General features: G+C 42.4%; 1 protein-coding gene and 1 long non-coding RNA gene across 8 annotated transcripts in view; one reads left to right on the forward strand and one right to left on the reverse strand.

The window, feature by feature from the left end:
- Positions 1 to 19818, forward strand: part of celf5a (cugbp, Elav-like family member 5a) — a 788658-nt gene that overhangs the window by 196686 nt on the left and 572154 nt on the right. The gene's annotated exons all lie outside the window — the stretch shown is intronic.
- On the reverse strand, positions 11241 to 11454 carry LOC117518969. Its single transcript, XR_004563127.1, has 2 exons — positions 11423 to 11454; positions 11241 to 11369 (listed from the first exon to the last, which is right to left on the reverse strand). It is a non-coding gene; the product is annotated as an uncharacterized LOC117518969 (long non-coding RNA).

A 19818-nucleotide genomic window follows, 5' to 3' on the forward strand; every position in this document is an offset into this window, starting at 1 on the left:
TTTCACCCCTGTACAAACTGAAACTGAACTTTGTCACCATTCATGTTGTATTTACCCCATAACTCTATAGAATTCAGTCATAGATAGTCCAAAGTATACCTTTTTGGAATCTTAGATTTCACTGTCCACTGGGAACCAATGCTTCATATAGGTGCCGATTAGAAAATATACTAGAAGAAGCCCAATGTGTAATCTGTTTTCATTCTATTACTACATCATAACATGTTATATATCACGAGATGGCTATAGGAGTAAAATCATCTGGGCTTTGTTTGTACTGAAATTAGCATGTGTTCCATGATGTACATGAAAATCTGCTTCATTGTTTTGTTTTTGTTCATGCTCCTCACCCACCCTCATTGGTTAATTCATCCACAAGGCTGCTTTTGATGTCTCGCAGGGCTGATGCATTGTTAAGAAAAAAATCTGCAAAAAAGGCTCTGTGTTGTTTGATTACCCATTATTCACTTCTTTGTACTGGCCTGAAGCAACGTGGACAGGGAGCAGTGCAGAAATTAAAACTGGCCTTTTGAGAAAGAAAGCATCCTTCTGACAAGATCCAACAGCCATCTGCTTTTAAATCGTAATTGGGTTTTAGTGCAGGTGGGGGCGCTGTTTTGCCAAACTGACCTCATTGTTTGAATTTCACTATTTGAAGGAAAGCGGCAATTGCCATCAGCCACACACACACACACACACACATGCACACACACACACACACACACACACACACACAAGGTGTTTTCACATATGAACTGTGAACAACGCCTGAAAAATCAGGTTTGGATATTGTCTGAATTTGCCCTTCAGCACCTTTAGCACATAACAGGAGATTTTCCAGACATTGTCAGCTACTGTAAAATACTCTGTTTGGTAAAGAGGGCTGTCTGTGTAGGACATGAGGCAAAAAGGTGTACTGCTCACATTTTAATTGCTGCATTTGGGTAAATTGCTTTTTGTCTTCACTCTTGAACCTTCGTATTGTCCTAAACTCACACAAGTCATATGATAGAAACATTGTCAACACAACCAGTCATTTTGTGTGAATCCTCTGGACAAAGATCTGCATGATCCATACATGGGCTCAAACTGGAAATTACATAGGCTTTGTGTAAGGGAGAGCAGGTTAACTAAATGGGATAAGACTTGGGATAGCAGGTGACCTGGTCATGCTACCTGTCTGTTTCCTTTGAGAAGACACTTCATCTGCATTGTTGCAGTCCACTCACTCATAAGTGGGTGTCAGCCATTGCGGGGGGAGTTACCTGCTTTGAAGGGATGGCCCTTCCAGAGGGAATAGTAGACACTCATCCACCTCACACTGCAGTATCCTGGGATAAGCACAGACAACAATGGACCTCAGGGCCTGTAAAGGACTTGCTTCTTCTGAGGGAGCTGGCACGTTAATTCTATTTCATGTCTGGGTCAAACTGATTTGGACATTTGCATTCTCGCATGCAACTCCTGTGGGTAATGTGTGGATAGGTTCAGGGTTTCAGTGCATGTCTGACAATGACTAAAAGCACACAGACCAACACACAAAGCTGCTCTGTGATATGCACAGCCATACCCATGTGCATTTAATCAACAAAAAGAGTGCTGCACAGAAAAAGGTCCCACACACATTCCAGTGCATTACTATTTCGCCCCTTACCCAAAACACTCCCACATTCAACCCCCACTCCCACTTTTGCCTCAGAAGCAAACAGAGCTTTATTTCCCTGGTGGAAATATTGAACTGTCAGTCAGATCAATTGCCAGTGTCCAGGGCAATTCATGGTCCCTCTAATTATAATCTGGTGCAGCTGGCGTGGGCCCCGTAGCTGTGGGGCAGCCATTGTAATAGAGGCATCACTAGGCTATAGATGGATAGAGCAAAGCATCGGCCAAAGCCTCGCAGTCATCGCTCGCATCAGCGGAGAGGCTTTCCTCCAGCAGTCAGAGCAGGGGCCAGGGTGTCTTATCTGGCTCTTCCATGCGACTTGCTCTATGCTAGGGGAGTGCATTACCAATTCTCCAGCCCTCTCCCTCTCTCTTTTCTACCCCTGCACCCCCTCACATCCATATGAGAAGTCTAGGCACTTTGCCATGTTCATGTGTAGGCAGAGGTACCATCTTCTTCTTTTTTTTTTTTTTTTTTTTTGCTGCAGGAAGGATGGCTTCACATTAATGCTTTAGCTCCTCAGAGTATTTAATGTGTTTGTGTGGGTAAAACGTTGGATTTCTGGATGCAAAACTCAAATGCAATTTTTAAATCCTCATGAATAAACCAGAGTTACACCAGTGTAGATCTTTGAAGTTGGATAACCTTCAGCTGGGTTTCTGTGACAACTGTTGCCCACATCAATTCTCCCCAGTAGATGTGTGATGATTATTATTATCTTATTATTATTATATAGAAATGACACCGCCTCACCAAGCATCTTGCTGGCATTGTGCTATTCCCATCTCAACATTGCCGAAGGATGTGTGAGAGGGAGGGGTGCAAAAAGACAGAAAGAAAAAAGAAAGGGGAAAAGAGAGTGACAAGGAAGAGAGCAAAAGTGGAGATGAAAAAGAGAGAATCAAAATGAGTACAGACAGCGAGAGGATGGGGCAACATAGAGAGTGAGGCAGGCTAAGAGAGACGATGGGGAGAATTACAATTTAAAAAGAAACAAAAATGAGAGAGTGTACAGTAGAAACAGGGGTCAGAAGGTGAGAGGGGGTACATTTGGTGGCAGAGAACTACTGAGATATAAGATGGGAAAAAACAACAAAGGAAAGAAGTGAGGCATATCAAGAGCAAACCGGCATTTAACTGTGTTATATAAGCAGATGCTGCTGCCTGGGTATGATGAAGAAGGAGCTGCTCAAGATTAGAAAGACTCTCTGTCACTGCATGGGGGGAAAAGGGAGCAGGGAAACAAAGACATCCAGAGCAGATATTACACCTCAGCACCGCCAGGGCTGCAGGCGCATTTATGCCACGCAAACCTTTCTGTTTGTACTTTTGTTGCATTTATTGCAAAATATAGAAATATACGTAGGTTGAGCTAAGTGAAATGTTCAGGCCATGTTTGTGTCAAAGCTAGAGCTTTGGTGCTGAACAGCAAAGTTTGTCATTGGAAGTACTACTTTAAAAATGCTTGTGAATGCAGAACATAGCATCTGTAATGGCACATGCAAATCATGTATGGAATCATGCGCTGGTATCATGTGTCGCCGCATCCTCCACATCACGGAACCATCCTGGGTATTAGGTGGATACCACCCAATCAACTCATTCATCCCCACTTGTCAAAAGTAGCCAATCATCTGCTGCAGCCAGATGAAACGTGGACAGCCCCTGTTGTATGGCTGGGGGGCCTGGCTGCCTTTTGTTCTGTCTTTGTTTTCCTTCCAGGTGGCTTGCATTTGGGACTGAGTGGCTGTGTAGCTGAGGTTATCAGGACCCTCACCCTGATCACCTGCGGCTCGTCAGGACTCACAGACTGTGGTGCATCTATATGGATTGGAACATGTGGCATTTAAGACTGGGTATACAGTGTGTATTTGCCAGAGACTCGACCTTGTGACCAGACGGGTGAGATCGTCGTCTCGGGAGCCATCTCATCATCAGTGGATGCAGAGAACGTCCAGGGTTTTGATGCACGGTCTGTGAAAGAGGAGGGGGTGAGGTCTCACGCTCGTCAGCACACTTCCTGAGGTACGTTAGATTTGTGACTAACGTTTATACAGTCAGTAAATGTGGTGTCCCTCACACCTTATTATATTGAGCTGTACGTTAGTCATGTATCGGCTTCCACTGCAGTGGAGTTTTGTGAACTAGATTGTTCCATGCCTGCAGGTTGGGAAGCTGATTAGTAATTAAGCCAGGAAGTGTTTGCTGTTTATGTACACCTTTGAGTGGTCTCTCTGTGGTAGAGTGTGGACTCACATAATGGTTCCTTCTTTCACAGACTCGGTTTGTTGCGGCCACCTGGGGGGTGTCGGCGGGGTCCTTGGGTCCGAACGGCTTCTGGCTCCGGACCGTTAGCGCTGCTGGGAGCGCACCGTATCACCACCACGCCAGACCGCCACACTCTTTTGTTGTTTTGTATCACATCACTGTTATGTATTAAATTCAGTTAGCCTTTGTACCGTGCTCTGCTTATTTCATACTGGGTCCTTCAAACGCTGGTCGGTTCTCCGAGCTGCGTCCGACACATAACAGCCCCTTGGTCTTCCACAGGAGCTGGGGTCCTCAACACTGAGACATGTACATGCTGGATCATCCACAGAGAAATGCACCACATGGCAACAATGCCGTAGGTGATGCTCCCTCACAATGCAAGGGATACAAGTATCTGCTTGCTTGAAACAAAGTCATTATAGTGGTACCCAAAGATACTCCGAAGAGACTGGACCCAGTTTCATAAAGCCGACAAATCTTTTAGTCTACTAAGTTTACTTAGTTAGACTAAGGTTAGTTGGCCAACATTAGCCTGCTAATCTTCATTTCAAATCAATGGCTAGAACTTGTAGAATAGCCGTCTAACATTAGTCAATGATTTTCATGGGCATAGCAGCCTTGTGAGTGCCATTGCCAAGAAATGCCTCCAATGCGCAAGAGTTTTGTTACTTTTAGGTTGGTTCATCTGCTACAATCATGGCCAGTATTGGGCCCTGATGAGAAGCGCTCACGGCCGTCAGTGTCAATAAACATCTCCAATGGATTATTCCGGTCCCTGAACACCCCCTCTCTCTCCTTCCTGCTCCATCAAGTGGTGGTACATGATAGCCACCATTTTGAGAAAGACACTGAAGTTTTGTTGTGACTAAAATAAGATTAGCCTCCTCTGTAGGCAGGGGCTAAAAACGTTTAGTCAGTTAACGCAAAATCTTAGCCGCATAAAGCGCTTTGTGCAAGGACTAACCTCAAAACATTAGCCAACTAAGTGAATTTAGTCCACTCAACAAGATTAGACGTGCTTTATGAAACAGGCTCATGGTCACAGGCATCCACTGACGAGGGCTGTCCCGTAAAGTATAGGTCCTTTTTATTTTTTTCAAAAACTATATGGATTTCATTCATATGTTTTTACGTCAGACATGCTTGAACCCTCGTGCGCATGCGTGAGTTTTTCCACGCCTGTCGGTGACATCATTCGCCTGTGAGCACTCCTTGTGGGAGGAGTCGTCCAGCCCCTCTCGGAATCCTTGTCTGAGAAGTTGCTGAGAGACTGGCGCTTTGTTTGATCAAAATTTTTTTTCTAAACCTGTGAGACACATCGAAGTGGACATGGTTCGAAAAATTAAGCTGGTCTTCAGTGAAATTTAACAGCTGATGAGAGATTTTGAGGTGATTCTGTCGCTTTAAGGACTTTTCACGGTGCGAGATGTCGCGCAGCGCTCTCAGGCAGCGTCATCAGCCTGTTTCAAGCTTAAAACCTCCACATTTCAGGCTTTATTGATCCAGGACGTCGTGAGAGAACAGAGAGGATTCAGAAGAAGTCAGTTTCAGCATTTTATCCGGATATTCCACTGTAAAGGAGATTTTTTTTTAATGAAAGACGTGCGGGCGGATTGCAGCGTCGGCTCGCAGCCGCCGCGACGCTCCGCCACAGGAAAAACACACCTCTGTTGGAAGCCTTGAGGACAAGTTGGAACATCTCCAGCTGATAAACAATTTCTCATATACTCACCTCCACTGAAAGCCATCCAAAAGCCAACTGGATTTAACAAATGGTTATCAACACGGAGGTGTTTTTCCTGTGCCGCCGCGCCGCGTCAGCTGCGTCCCGACGCGCGGACCCGTCCGCACGTCTTTCATTAAAAAAATCTCCTTTAACAGTGGAATATCCGGATAAAATGCTGAAACCGACTTCTTCTGAAACTTCTCTGTTCTCTCACAACGTCCTGGATCAATAGAGCCTGAAATGTGGAGGTTTTCAGCTTGAAACAGGCTGATGACGCCGCCTGAGAGCGCAGCGTGACGTCTCGCACCGTGAAAAGTCCTTAAAGCGACAGAATCACCTCAAAATCTCTCATCAGCTGTTAAAATTTTCACTGAAAACCAGATTAATTTTTCGAACCATGTCCACTTCGATGTGTCTCACAGGTTTAGAAAAAATTTTGATCAAACAAAGCGCCAGTCTCTCAGCAACTTCTCAGACAAAGGAATTCCGACGAGGGGCTGGACGACTCCTCCCACAAGGAGTGCTCACAGGTGAATGACGTCACCGACAGGCATGGAAAAACTCACGCATGCGCACGAGGGTGCAAGCATGTCTGACGTAAAAACATATGAATGAAATCCATATAGTTTTTGAAAAAAATAAAAAGGACCTATACTTTACGGACAGCCCTCGTATATATACTGGACAAACCCTGCCTCACATCAATCATAGGTTTTCCATAAAGACCTGGAAGAGCGGTTTGAAGCCCAAAAAACTGCTGCTTAGAACAGGGGATTCTCTCTTGCCAGGCCCCCTCTCTAGTCCATAGCGATGTAAAACCTCTTCACTGTGGACACTGTCACTGTGGTCTAGTAGTTTCCAGTTCATGGCAGGCCTGAGCCTTGGTGGTTCCTATGTGTTCCTGAACATCCTAAACCAATTTCCTCTCATCTGAGGGTGACAGTTTTGGTCTTCTTCCAAACTTTTTGCAAAGTGGTGACACAGCTGGCTGTTTGAACTGCTGCAATTGTTAGAAATGGCCTTCCTAACTTGTGCAAATCTCATTTCTCCTTCTTAAATTTTCACTGAGTTCCTTGGACTTTCCCATTGTTCTCGGTGTTGGTCAGTCCAGTGAGTGCTGTCAAACACATCCTTTTTTATGTTGGCAAGAAAAGCTACCAGTTATGGTCAATCATGATCACTAACGAGGAGTTAATAGGCCTTGACTTTTCACATAAAACCTTCAGCACCACTTATTAAATTATCTAAGTGAATGTATGTATATATTTGATCCTGTATGTATAATTTTCACCCTATGTGGATTAGGGAAGATCTAAAATAAATTTAAACTTGTGCACCCAGTTCTTGCCTTTGTAAGTAATTAATGATGTATGCTGTACAATCAGGTCATCCTGGCAAGAGAAAAGTTCAGAGATCATTAAAAGACCAAAATTACCAGGACATTCAGGCCCATTATGTGTGTACTTAAACTTCTGACCACAACTGTATCTTGGGCTTTTTTTTTTTTTTTTTTTTTTTTTTTTTGACAGGGATCACTTATACTCTGGTGCAACTTAACTACTTCGGAAAATATGGTAGCTGGAGAAAGGAGGGAGGAGGCCAAAAATAAAACAACAGGACACAATGAAAAGGTGGTGGAAAAAGGAGAATGTCCATGAAAGAACTGAGTACAGCAATGAAGGAATGAAAAAAATGGTTTTTGCTGTTGAGGGATCACGACATAACCTCACAGACGAACATCTATCTGAAAAGTACAGCCTTTGAGGATGTGCACTATGTGCTCTACCGTATGTGCTGATCAATGTGGGATTAATGATTGGAAGAAAACCCGGGAACGTGCACGTGCAATGTTTGAGTCTGTGTGTTTGGAGTGATAAGTGTAGCAGTGTGTGAAGGCACGTTCCAAAGCACTCAGGACGTGCTGAGCATAACCTCATGGTTTTCCTCTACGCCTTAATAATTTAGAGATCCTGTAATACGGCGACGCATTAAGTGTCCACGTCTGCAGTCATCGGTGAATGTGCATGTGGAGTAAGTGGACATGTATCAGCTGTGAGTGTGTGAATGTGTGTCTTGGCCTTGAACACGAATTTGCAGTGCTGAAGGGGAGGAGGAAGGATATTTAAGCTGCATGGTGTGGCAAACCAAATAGACCATGAAAAGGGAAAAAATAACCAAAATCTGACTCCCCCTCCCATCCATTTCCAATTCCCCAGCGGATCACACGCTGCAGCTCTACCCTCTCTTCACTCTATTCCTTTGTGTTTCAAACCACTGGCTCCCTTTGCTCAGCTTTATCTTTTATTTTGTGTCATATATTTTTTGGGGGGGGGGAATTGCAGACTCGGTAATGTTTTCCTTCACTGCCTTTCTCTTTTCCCAGCCTCAGCATCCTGCCCGATCGCTCCTTCTGCCCAGTCTCAGGCCTCTCCATCTTGACTTTTGGTCTGTCAGAGGGTTACAGTGTGTCACACTTTCACTGTCACCTCTCTCAATTTGTTGACCTTCGTCTGAGAGATTACGCGTCACCCGGCTCTCTCTGCTCACCAGCCAGGATTGACAAGATTTCCTGCCGGCCAGCGCTCTGGCTGATACATTGTGACCATGACATCCTGTTGGCTTCCAGTCAGATGCCACATCTTAACATGCCACTGAGTTGGGATTGGGCTGTGACTGGATGAAAGCACTAATATTAACTTATTAACTCCAACACTGAGGTTATGTTTCATTCTGTGCCTGTAGGTTGATTAGTGTGTGGAGTCAATTTCATGAAACTTAGTGGCGGGGTGGCATAGAGCCAAGAACGAATCCATTAAATCCGTATGGATCCAGCTCAAAGGACAGGTTCAATGGATTTTAATTCTCAGTTTTGTTCACATTGGATGACAGAACTTTACTATCTGTATCCTTTATCACCCTAACCTGCTGCACCCCCTTTCTAGCTCGGTCAATTGGTACAAATCCTTTTCTCCTTCTTCCTGTTCAACTTCTTGTACAGCTCTCTGTATGCCTTTTCCTTAGCTTTTGTTACTTCTATTTTGGCCTTATGCCGCATCTACTTGTACTCCTGTCTACTTTCTTCATCCCTCTGCCTATCCCAATTCTTTTTTGGCAACTTCTTTCATCATCTTCTTTCCAGCACCAAGTCTCTTTGTCTTCCTTCCACTGTCCAGATGTTACACCCAGTACCTCCCTAGTTGTCTCCCTCATCACATCTGCAGTACTTTTCCAGTTGTCCAAAACTGCTTCCAGCCCATCCAGTGCCTCTCCCACCTGCTCACTGAATTTCACACAACAGTCTTCCTCCTTCAGCTTCCACCATTTGATCCTTTGTTGAGCTCTCACTCTCTTCTTCTTCTTTTCAGTTTCAGTCAGGTTTTAGAATTCATCATAGTACAGAAACAGCATTAGTGAAGGTTACAAATGATCTTCTTATGGCCTCGGACAGTGGACTCATCTCTGTGCTTGTTCTGTTAGACCTCAGTGCTGCTTTGATACTGTTGACCATAAAATTTTATTACAGAGATTAGAGCATGCCATAGGTATTAAAGGCACTGCGCTGCGGTGGTTTGAATCATATTTGTCTAATAGATTACAATTTGTTCATGTAAATGGGGAATCTTCTTCACAGACTAAAGTTAATTATGGAGTTCCACAAGGTTCTGTGCTAGGACCAATTTTATTCACTTTATACATGCTTCCCTTAGGCAGTATTATTAGACGGTATTGCTTAAATTTTCATTGTTACGCAGATGATACCCAGCTTTATCTATCCATGAAGCCAGAGGACACACACCAATTAGCTAAACTGCAGGATTGTCTTACAGACATAAAGACATGGATGACCTCTAATTTCCTGCTTTTAAACTCAGATAAAACTGAAGTTATTGTACTTGGCCCCCACAAATCTTAGAAACATGGTGTCTAACCAGATCCTTACTGTGGATGGCATTACCCTGACCTCTAGTAATACTGTGAGAAATCTTGGTCATTTTTATCAGGATATGTCATTCAAAGCGCATATTAAACAAATATGTAGGACTGCTTTTTTGCATTTACGCAATATCTCTAAAATCAGAAAGGTCTTGTCTCAGAGTGATGCTGAAAAAACTAATTCATTGCATTTATTTCCTCTAGGCTGGACTATTGTAATTCATTATTATCAGGTTGTCCTAAAAGTTCCCTAAAAAGCCTTCAGTTAATTCAAAATGCTGCAGCTAGAGGTACTGACGGGGACTAGAAGGAGAGAGCATATCTCACCCATATTGGCCTCTCTTCATTGGCTTCCTGTTAATTCTAGAATAGAATTTAAAATTCTTCTTCTTACTTATAAGGTTTTGAATAATCAGGTCCCATCTTATCTTAGGGACCTCGTAGTACCATATCACCCCCAATAGAGCGCTTCGCTCTCAGACTGCAGGCTTACTTGTAGTTCCTAGGGTTTGTAAGAGTAGAATGGGAGGCAGAGCCTTCAGCTTTCAGGCTCCTCTCCTGTGGAACCAGCTCCCAATTCAGATCAGGGAGACAGACACCCTCTCTACTTTTAAGATTAGGCTTAAAATTTCCTTTTTGCTAAAGCTTATAGTTAGGGCTGGATCAGGTGACCCTGAAGAACATCCCTTAGTTATGCTGCTATAAGACGTAGACTGCTGGGGGGTTCCCATGATGCACTGTTTCTTTCCTCTTTTGCTCTGTATGCACCACTCTGCATTTAATCATTAGTGATCGATCTCTGCTCCCCTCCACAGCATGTCTTTTCCTGGTTCTCCATCCCTCAGCCCCAACCAGTCCCAGCAGAAGACTGCCCCTCCCTGAGCCTGGTTCTGCTGGAGGTTTCTTCCTGTTAAAAGGGAGTTTTTTCCTTCCCACTGTAGCCAAGTGCTTGCTTGCAGGGGGTCGTTTTGACCGTTGGGGTTTTACATAATTATTGTATGGCCTTGCCTTACAATATAAAGCGCCTTGGGGCAACTGTTTGTTGTGATTTTGGCGCTATATAAAAAAATTGATTGATTGATTGATTGATTCTTCACCTCTAAAAGTCATCCTACAAACCACCATCCTATGCTGTCTAAGTACACTCTCTCCTGCCACCACCTTACAGTCTCCAATTTCTTTTAGCTTGGATTTCTTCCAAAGAATGTAGTCCACCTGTGTGCACCTTCCTCCACTCTTATATGTCACCCTGTGCTCCTCCCTTTTCCCAAAGTAGGTGTTCACCACAGCCATTTCCACCCCTTTTAGCAAAATCAACTACCATCTGTCCTTCCCCATTCCTATCCTTGATACCATATCTACCCATTCCTTCCTCATCACCTCTGTTCCCTTCACCAACATGCCCATTAAAATTTGCTCCTATCATCACTCTTTCATGCTTGGGTTGACTCTCCACATCATGTAACTCACTCCAGAAATCTTCTTTCTCCTTCATCTCACAACCTACCTGTGGGCATATGCACTGATGATATTCATCATCACCCCTTCAATTTTCAACTTCACACTCATCACCCTGTCAGACACTCACTTAACCTCCAACACACTTTTAACATACTCTTCCATTAAAATGACCCAACACCATTTCTCTTCCTATCCTTACCATGATGCAACAACTTGAACTCACCTCCTATGCTCCTGCTCTTACTTCCCTTCCACTTGGTCTCTTGCACACACAATATGTCTACCTTTCTCCTCTCCATCATATCAGCCAGCTCTCTCCCTTTACCATTCAGTCTGCCAACATTCAAAGTCTCGACTCTCACTTCCACCCTTCAAGTTTTCCTCTTCTCCCTGCCTGTGGACACGTTCTCCTCCTCTTCTTCTTTGCCTGTCAGTAGCCCAATTTCCACCTGCACCCTATTGGGCAAAGGCACTGGTGGCAGCTGTTCTTAACCTGGGTCTGGATGGAACTGGTATGGAAATTTGATTTGTACTCTGCACCTTTATTTTGGTTTGTTTTATGCTGGATGCCCTTCCTGACATAACACTTCTCATTTTTTCGGGCTTGGACTGGCACTCAGAATATACGAGGTCTGTCAATAAAGTATAGTATAAAATAAATAAAGTATAAAGTATAAAGTATAGTATACTATAGTATAGTATAGTAACAGTGGAATATCTGGATAAAATGCTGAAACCGACTTCTTCTGAAACTTCTCTGTTCTCTCACGACATCCTGGATCAATAGAGCCTGAAATGTGGAGGTTTTCAGATTGAAACAGGCTGACGACGGCGCCTGGGAGCGCTGCGCGACGTCCCACTGCGTGGGAAGTCCTTAAAGTGACAGTATCACCTCAAAATCTCTCATCAGCCGTTAAAATTTTCACAGAAAACCAGCTTAATTTTTCGAACCGTGTCCACTTCGATGTGTCTCACAGGTTCAGAAAAAATTTTGATCAAACAAAGCGCCAGTCTCTCAGCAACTTCTCAGACAAAGGAATTCCGACGAGAGGCTGGACGACTCCTCCCACAAGGAGTGCTCACAGGCGAATGACGTCACCGAAAAACTCACGCTATGCGCACGAGGGTTTCAAGCATGTCTGACGTCAAAACATATGAATGAAATCCATATAGTTTTTGAAAAAAATAAAAAGGACCTATACTTTATTGACAGCCCTCGTACTGGCTGTACCCCCCATGTGGCTGAGTTACAGACAATAAATAAATGAATAAACTAAACCTCAAAATGTAAAAAAAAAAAAAAGAGAAATAGGATTATGAGAGAACAAAATGCAATCATGGAGCAAACTAGAATGAACGGTGAGTGAGGAAAGAGAGGCAAAGGAAAGTGAGGCAGTATAGAACTCAGCCATTGTTTCACCCGATGATGTGAGCAGCGTATAATCACACAGCCTTACCACAGTAATGACACCATCTGGGCCCGCCGATGAGAGCAGCATCTCTCAGCTTAAAAATAGATTGCATAGATCCAGAGCGATTAGAGAATCAGCTGTACATGATCTACGCTTTGAATGAAATCTAGCATCTAATAACTGCAATAGGTATTGGTGGTGAAGAGTGTGCACTCATGAGCAACAGCAAAATATGGGGTGATAATGTTCAGGGTTCTGAATAGAAGAGGGTGTTATATGTGCGGATTTGAGTTTGTGGAATATGAAATTGGTTTTCTGTGTTTTCATTGTGAATGTGTTGAAGGAGCTGTGGCTGTGATTTGTGCTTGCAAATGGTGAGGCGGTAAATGGCGGATGCATGATTACTGCATAGAACATTTTTCCTTTAACCTGCATGCAGGGTTTCTTCAGTCTGATTGGACATTGTTCAGTCTAATCTAAGCACCTTTTTTATTTTCTAACAGCAATCCCACTTTAAGTCCAGACTCATTGTTAACAGAAATCCACTGCAGGACCTACAACCCAAAAGTACTCAAATGAAAGTCTGCGCACATTCAGTACATATCCACTTTACCTTCCATGCCACCTCTCATTTCTATTTTGTTCCTACGTGAATATGGCGCTGGAAATAAAAGCACAAAAAACATGACAATGATGGTTTGCATTGACCTGTTGCCACGGCAACACTTTTCTATTGATCTAGCTAGCTCTCCATCCCCTTTTACATTCGTCTTCACTCCCACTTCACTCTCACTTTTTCACCCTCTGCCAATCTGTCTTTAGTTACTCTCTCCATCCGAGGCCTCTTTTGCTTCCTATCTGTTCTGTCACGGAGATTGATGTCACGAAGCGCTATGCTAACCTTCACATAGTTCCAGCATACATGCTGCTCCTCTGTTTTAATCTGTCAGATTAAATCAAATGTTACCTGCTTCATCCATAAACACATTTATTCAGAATTTAAATCCTAACCCCAGGTGACAATTCAGTAAATACTTTGATGTGCAACTGCATAACGTGATTGGATTATTAAATGTTCTTATGCCTGATATAGAAAAACTGCAGGCAAGGAACAAAAATATACTTCATGCTCATTTCATTTCATTTTAATTCATTCTCTAATCTATGCTACATTTTGCCCCGTGACATTTTGTTGATAACATGCCATGTGCATTTTTCCTTTTTAATTGCAGAACTGCTTTTGGAGTTGCTCACGCACTATTTCATTTGGATAAGAAATTAATATGTGATTCTCAACAAACGTTTGAATCCAGTTAGACCCGACGGAGCTTTGCCACGTGGTAGGGATGCAAGACAGAAACCACAGCAGCACAAATGCTTAAACACTGCAAAACCAGTCATGGCACGTGATGCTTATATGTGTAAAATATTTGTCCAGCCTACAATATCAAATTTAAAATGAAAGATGTTGTTATTCTAAAATACTGGATTCAGCTGAGATGCAGGTAGGTTCTGTGGCCTGCTGCTGCATGCCTATGGGGTGACAGTCTGCAGTCTTACTCGCCTCCACCGTGATGTGGTTTCAGTATTTTTCTTTTTAATACAGTGACTGGAGTACAAATGTTCTCCCTGTTTTTACCTGTTTCCGTGGGGAACGCCGGCTTCCTCCCGCTTCCAAAGACACGCGGGTTCAGTGAAGTGGGAACCTGAAATGGAATGGAATCAGCACTATGATACACTGGCAGCCTGTTTAGGGTGTACCTCACTTCTCACCAAATGACCCCTGGGATGGGTTAAAGGCAGCAGTCAACTTTAATCGGACTAAACGTGCATAGATAATGCCTGAATGCAGTGCAAATCCAGCCACCATCACTCCTGAGAGGTTTTTCAATCTGGAGACCACCTGCACACCAAAGGACAGATCGGCATCCAAGACACATAAATTTGAGCTTCATAAAACTCCACCAGCACCCTTGACCTTCTGTATGGAGGACAACTGCTCTGCCTGCTGAGTACTAAATTGGCTAACTGAACATAATACAATGCAAAAGTAAGTTAATGAAAGATTAGTGGAACTTACTTTAAAAATATTTGAACTTGAGGCTAAATGACTATAAAGCTAAATAATGAATGAAATGAGTGTGACTAAAGCCCAGTGAATGTAAATGATGGTGATGTCATCATTATATAAATGTAGCTGAACAATAACTGACAAGATAAATGACTCTAAAATATACTGAATAAGAAAATAAAGGTAAGTGAGTCTGATTGTAAAATTAATTAAATGTGAGGCTAACTGAACAAAGCTAACAGAAGAAAGCGTGACATAAGTGTCTAAAAATCTAAAAATACCTGAATATAAAAGCAAAAGAAGCTAGTAAGACCCTTCAGCTGGAACCTTGTTTGCACTCGGGGTCGCCACAGCAAATCCAAGGTGGATCTGCATGTTGAATTGGCAAAGGTTTTACGCCGGATGCCCGTCCTGACGCAACTCCACATTACATGGAGAAATGTGGCAGGGGTGGGATTTGAACCTGATTTAAGCCTTCTGCACTGAAACCAAGCACATTAACCACTTGGCCACCACTCCTGCAAAAGCAGAAGAAGCTACATATCTAAAACCGACGCAACAGTTAATTTGCCCTAAAGCTCTCCAAATATACGCTTTCTTGAATCTGAAATTAACTGAATATACGTAACTGAATATAAATGTATCTCAAAAAGTATCCAAATCAAACACGGGTTGAATATACATTTAACCAAATGCAAATTTCTGGTAAGTGATTATGCAGCTAAATGACAATAAAGATAACTGGAAAAAATTTACGGAATCTTTGACTATAATATCAAAATGTATTTAAAAGCAAGTTAAGTGATTGTCAAATTAATAATTTTAAATCTAATGGAACATAAATCATCCGCTGTACGCGCAGTGTCCTTGGTGCACAGTAGACACTGGAGCATTTAAAAATATTAGAGAAAATGGGGTGCCATCTGAAATGGTTGCTTTAAAAAAAAAAAGAAAAGAAAAGAAAAATCTAATAAAATAATGGCCTAAGTCACAAGGAGGTGCAGGAAGGGTTATGAGTGATTTTTTTTTTTCATGTTTAATTAATTCAGAAGCTAATTATCTCATACAGGCAAAAATCAATTTATTTTCTGATTAAAACATGTAAAAGTGCCATTTAATTTGCAAGCAGCAGAGGTAATAGTGTGATATAGTTTCCAGCAAAACCACTGAAACATGCCCACTTATATTACTACACATCTAAGAGCAAGCTATTTTTCAAGGCTGGTGTAATTGTGTTTTGTATTTATTTTGCACAAATTAACTTTAAAATTCAGACCCATCTCAATGCCTGAGGGCTCCTGTCTAAAATGAGGAGTTATCAATGCAAGTTTATTAAATTTTCTGTTTAAAAAAACCCCTACATTTATTCTACTCCCATATGAATAGTTATTAAAAAAAACAAAACAACAACAACAACAACAACAACAAAAAAAACAGTGAGAATATTGTTCTGTGTTTTGAGTACGGCAAGAGAGTGGCAGTCACACACAGAGAGAAACATCCCCATCAGCACACATGCATTTCTTTGTCAGTACAACCATACATAGCCGTGCTGTACATTCAGAATTTACATTTCCACCCAGTTGCACTTTCCCCTCTTTCTTCAGTTGGGTCCATGATGAATCCTGTAAAAATGGCAGAGATTTTTTTATGTGCATGGAGCCAACGTGTTTTCACGGTGCACCGAAGGATGCATTTCGAAAAGAAAACTGCACAGGCAGCTTGCAGACCTCCTACACAGTGTCAGAACTGTAAAACAAGCATGTGTGTGCATGCACGTGTGTTGCGTGGGTGCTGGAGTGTGTGCAGCTCCAGGCCCCTTAGCTGATGCATGAAAGTTTGACTATTAATGGACTACAGGGAATCTTGCGATTTGTGTGATGCAGCTAAAATTCTTCCTCAGCCCAAGAAAATTGCAACTCCTCGTGGGATGTCATGTGAGATGTATTACTGTTTACCATGTACAGCACCAACAACATTTTTAATCTGACTGAGACACATACCATAAAGTTATTTGGTCAGGCATAAAATACTCTGTTTAGCAGTGTTTTCCGCAATGTTGTACATACTCAGATATGACTTCAGTAATGACGGACAGCAGCAGCTTCTCACGACAGGTTGGTAACGTGTTAAAATCATAAACTTTCATAGAGGTTAAAGTGATATTTCTCAATTAATTTTGTCATTTGTGTTTGAAATATTGGTCCTATGACAGACTGGCGTCCTGTCTAGTGTGAACCCCTCCTCATGCCCTATGACTGCTTGGATAGGCTCCAGCCCCCGTGACCCTTAAATAGAGTAAGTGGGTATAGAAAATGAATAAATGTCTTTGAAACATGCAACAGATTAGATTAGATTAGATTAGATTAAAAATACTTCATTGATCTCACAATGGAGAAATTATGTTTACACTCCAGTTACCTCAAATAGCAATTAGTCCACAATTATTACTTATTTACCATAGTAATGGTACACATCAGAATTAAAGGCAACACATACACATTTGACATTGTTTATGTGCACTAAGTTTGAAGAAGTCCGTTATCCGAATTGAGGCAAGTAGGTGAAGGCCACGCAGCAACCCTGAGATGCGCCGCCATCAGCTTGGGGTGGGGGGACATGGGCTCGCAGCTAAAACTGCACTGCCCCCACCGAAGGGAGAAGGAATGACGCTAGCGGCACCGGAAAGGGTGGGTGTTGATGGGGGCAGGAGGGGGTGGGGGGGAGGGGAATGGAACATGCTTCAGTCTTGTGAAAAGCAGTTTATTGTGAGATAAGAAACAGCCAATGTTCCCCAGGCCGAAACAAATCCCTCTGGAGGAAAAACAATTTTGACCTTCAGGCTTGATAAGCCTGTAATGTTATGGTTACAGCAGTGAAATCACTTTTTAACAGTTCCACTTGCACAACCAAATCCCAATTATGAATTAAGAATATTCCCAATTATGAATTAAGAATATTCACCGGTCTCTGAAATCCTCAGCTTCAGCTGCAGGGCACACATCTGCTCCAACATATCATCCAATTTGCGTCTGAGTTCAAGAGTCATCGCAGTCTAAGAATGCACTGCCTTGCCAACCTCGTTAATCATGATGGACAAGCGAAGGGCCGTGGTTCTTGATGCCACCATCTTGCCAATTTTCTGGTAGATCAGGGCAGCACATAAGCCAAAAAGTACCGGCCCTGCTACCAAGACCCAGGAGTCAAGGACATAGCCCACAGGATATGTTCCATCTGGGCAGGTTGGATCCCCCTGTCCTGACCTTCTTGTAGAAAAAATGGTGTCAATAGTGTTGGAGACCAGCTGATCAATTCCATGGTTAATCCAATAGTAATCCAGTAGATCCAGAATCCAATATAATTTGAGGAATTCACAGTCTGGTGAAGTAGGGACTTGAAGGTTAAAGGCAGAGAACAGAGATAAGGGAGAGTGGAGGAGATGTGACCGCCCTCATCGGAGTCCCAAGCTGAATAATCAATAATATCAACTGAATAATAGTCCCAAGCACATGTAATTTTTCATGAAATTTGCATGAAGCTACGGAATCCCGATATGGATGAGAGTCTATGACTCCTCATGGATGTAGGTAAGTTCCAGGTCAGTACTCCTACAGCTGAGGGGGCTGAGATGATACAGATTAAGTTGTTTGTGTAAGGACATAGATACTTTGCTCAGGAATCAAACCCAGGTCTACATATTGGTAGCTCACCTCCTTACCCACTGAGCGACCTGCTTTACAGTGATTCAAGGAGAAAAGGAAAAGTTGTCAAGGTTATTTTGCTATTTAGCTGGATTATCTTCCTTGTAAGTAATGCTAAAGTATTTCACTTACTGAAGCAGCTCCAAACCTAATTTTTGATTGTTAATTTCAAACTAATATTCCCTTGAATTCAGCAAAGACCTGTGGGTAATATAATGTTTTCCTTCCTGTCACTTATCAAAAACATGCTTTGCAGTTTGGGTGGCTTTCCTTCTCTGAGCTTCTTTCTTTCTTTCTTTCTTTCTTTCTTTCTTTCTTTCTTTCTTTCTTTCTTTCTTTCTTTCTTTCTTTCTTTCTTCAGCCATCATCCATACATTTTTAGTTACACAAAGACTACTGACTAATCCTCATAGAATTATGCCTGTTTTATTTATAGACACGAAACAACTAAAAACCATTCATTTTGTAACGGACATTTTCAAACCACCCTATACAATAGAACCACAGTCATCCCATACGGACACTGAAAAAACAGCCAACTAAAAAAAGTTGTTTCAATTGGTAAAACCTGAATGAATTAAGTTCTTTGAATTTATGTTAATAAGTTAGATCAGGTCTAACTTACAAACTTAAGTTCAACAGCTTAATTCATTTAGATGTTACCAAATGAAACAATTCATTTAAGTTGGTTCAACTATTCTCTTTTTTCAGTGTAGGGCTAAATGTCTATTTTATTACATCTGAAAACTTGATGGTAAATTTATTTTGGTGGTGTGAGTCTGTGAGAATTTAGACTGTACATGGCATCGCACTGGTTAAACCTCGGCGGGACTTGCAGATATGTGGAAATAGCAATTCCAAGCGGGACACCACCTTTAATATCTCGGCCTCTAATTATACGTCATTCTCTTCATAACTGTCCTCACTTTATCCTGACTAATCTGTTGCACTTCCTGATTTATTCTGTTGTGTCATCCCGCCTTCTCTTCCTCTCATTTTCTTTATTCATCAGCACTTCAAAATACGTCCTCCACCTTCTCAACTTTGTCATCGCATTATCATCTGCATCCATTATCGCATTAATGTTGGATATCCGTTCTAACTTGATCCTTCTGTCTGGCCAGTTGGTACAAGTCCATGCTATATGCTACATACAAGTCCTTGCAGCTTGCTATATATACCCTTTGCTTAACCTTTGCCACCTCTCTTTTCACCTTAAGCCACATCTGCTTGTACTCTTGTCTACTTTCACCATCTCTCTGACTTACCCAATTGGTTTTCACAAACCTGTTTCTGCTTATATTTTCTCGTACATCTTTATTCCACCACCAGGTGTCCTTGTCTTCCTTCCTCTGTCCAAACAACTCACCCACTACCTTCCTAGTTCCCTCTCTCACCACATCTGCAGTAGCTGCCCATTGTCCAGAAATGCTTCACAATCCAGTCAGTGCTTGACACACCTCCTCCCTGAATTTCACACTACAGTCTTATCCCTTCATCTTCCGCCATCTGATCCTTGGTTCAGCTCTCACTTGCTTCATCTTCACCTCCAAAATCCTCCAACATCCCACCATCTGATG

Source organism: Thalassophryne amazonica, chromosome 10 (assembly GCF_902500255.1).
Source record: "Thalassophryne amazonica chromosome 10, fThaAma1.1, whole genome shotgun sequence".
Lineage (NCBI taxonomy): Eukaryota > Metazoa > Chordata > Actinopteri > Batrachoidiformes > Batrachoididae > Thalassophryne > Thalassophryne amazonica.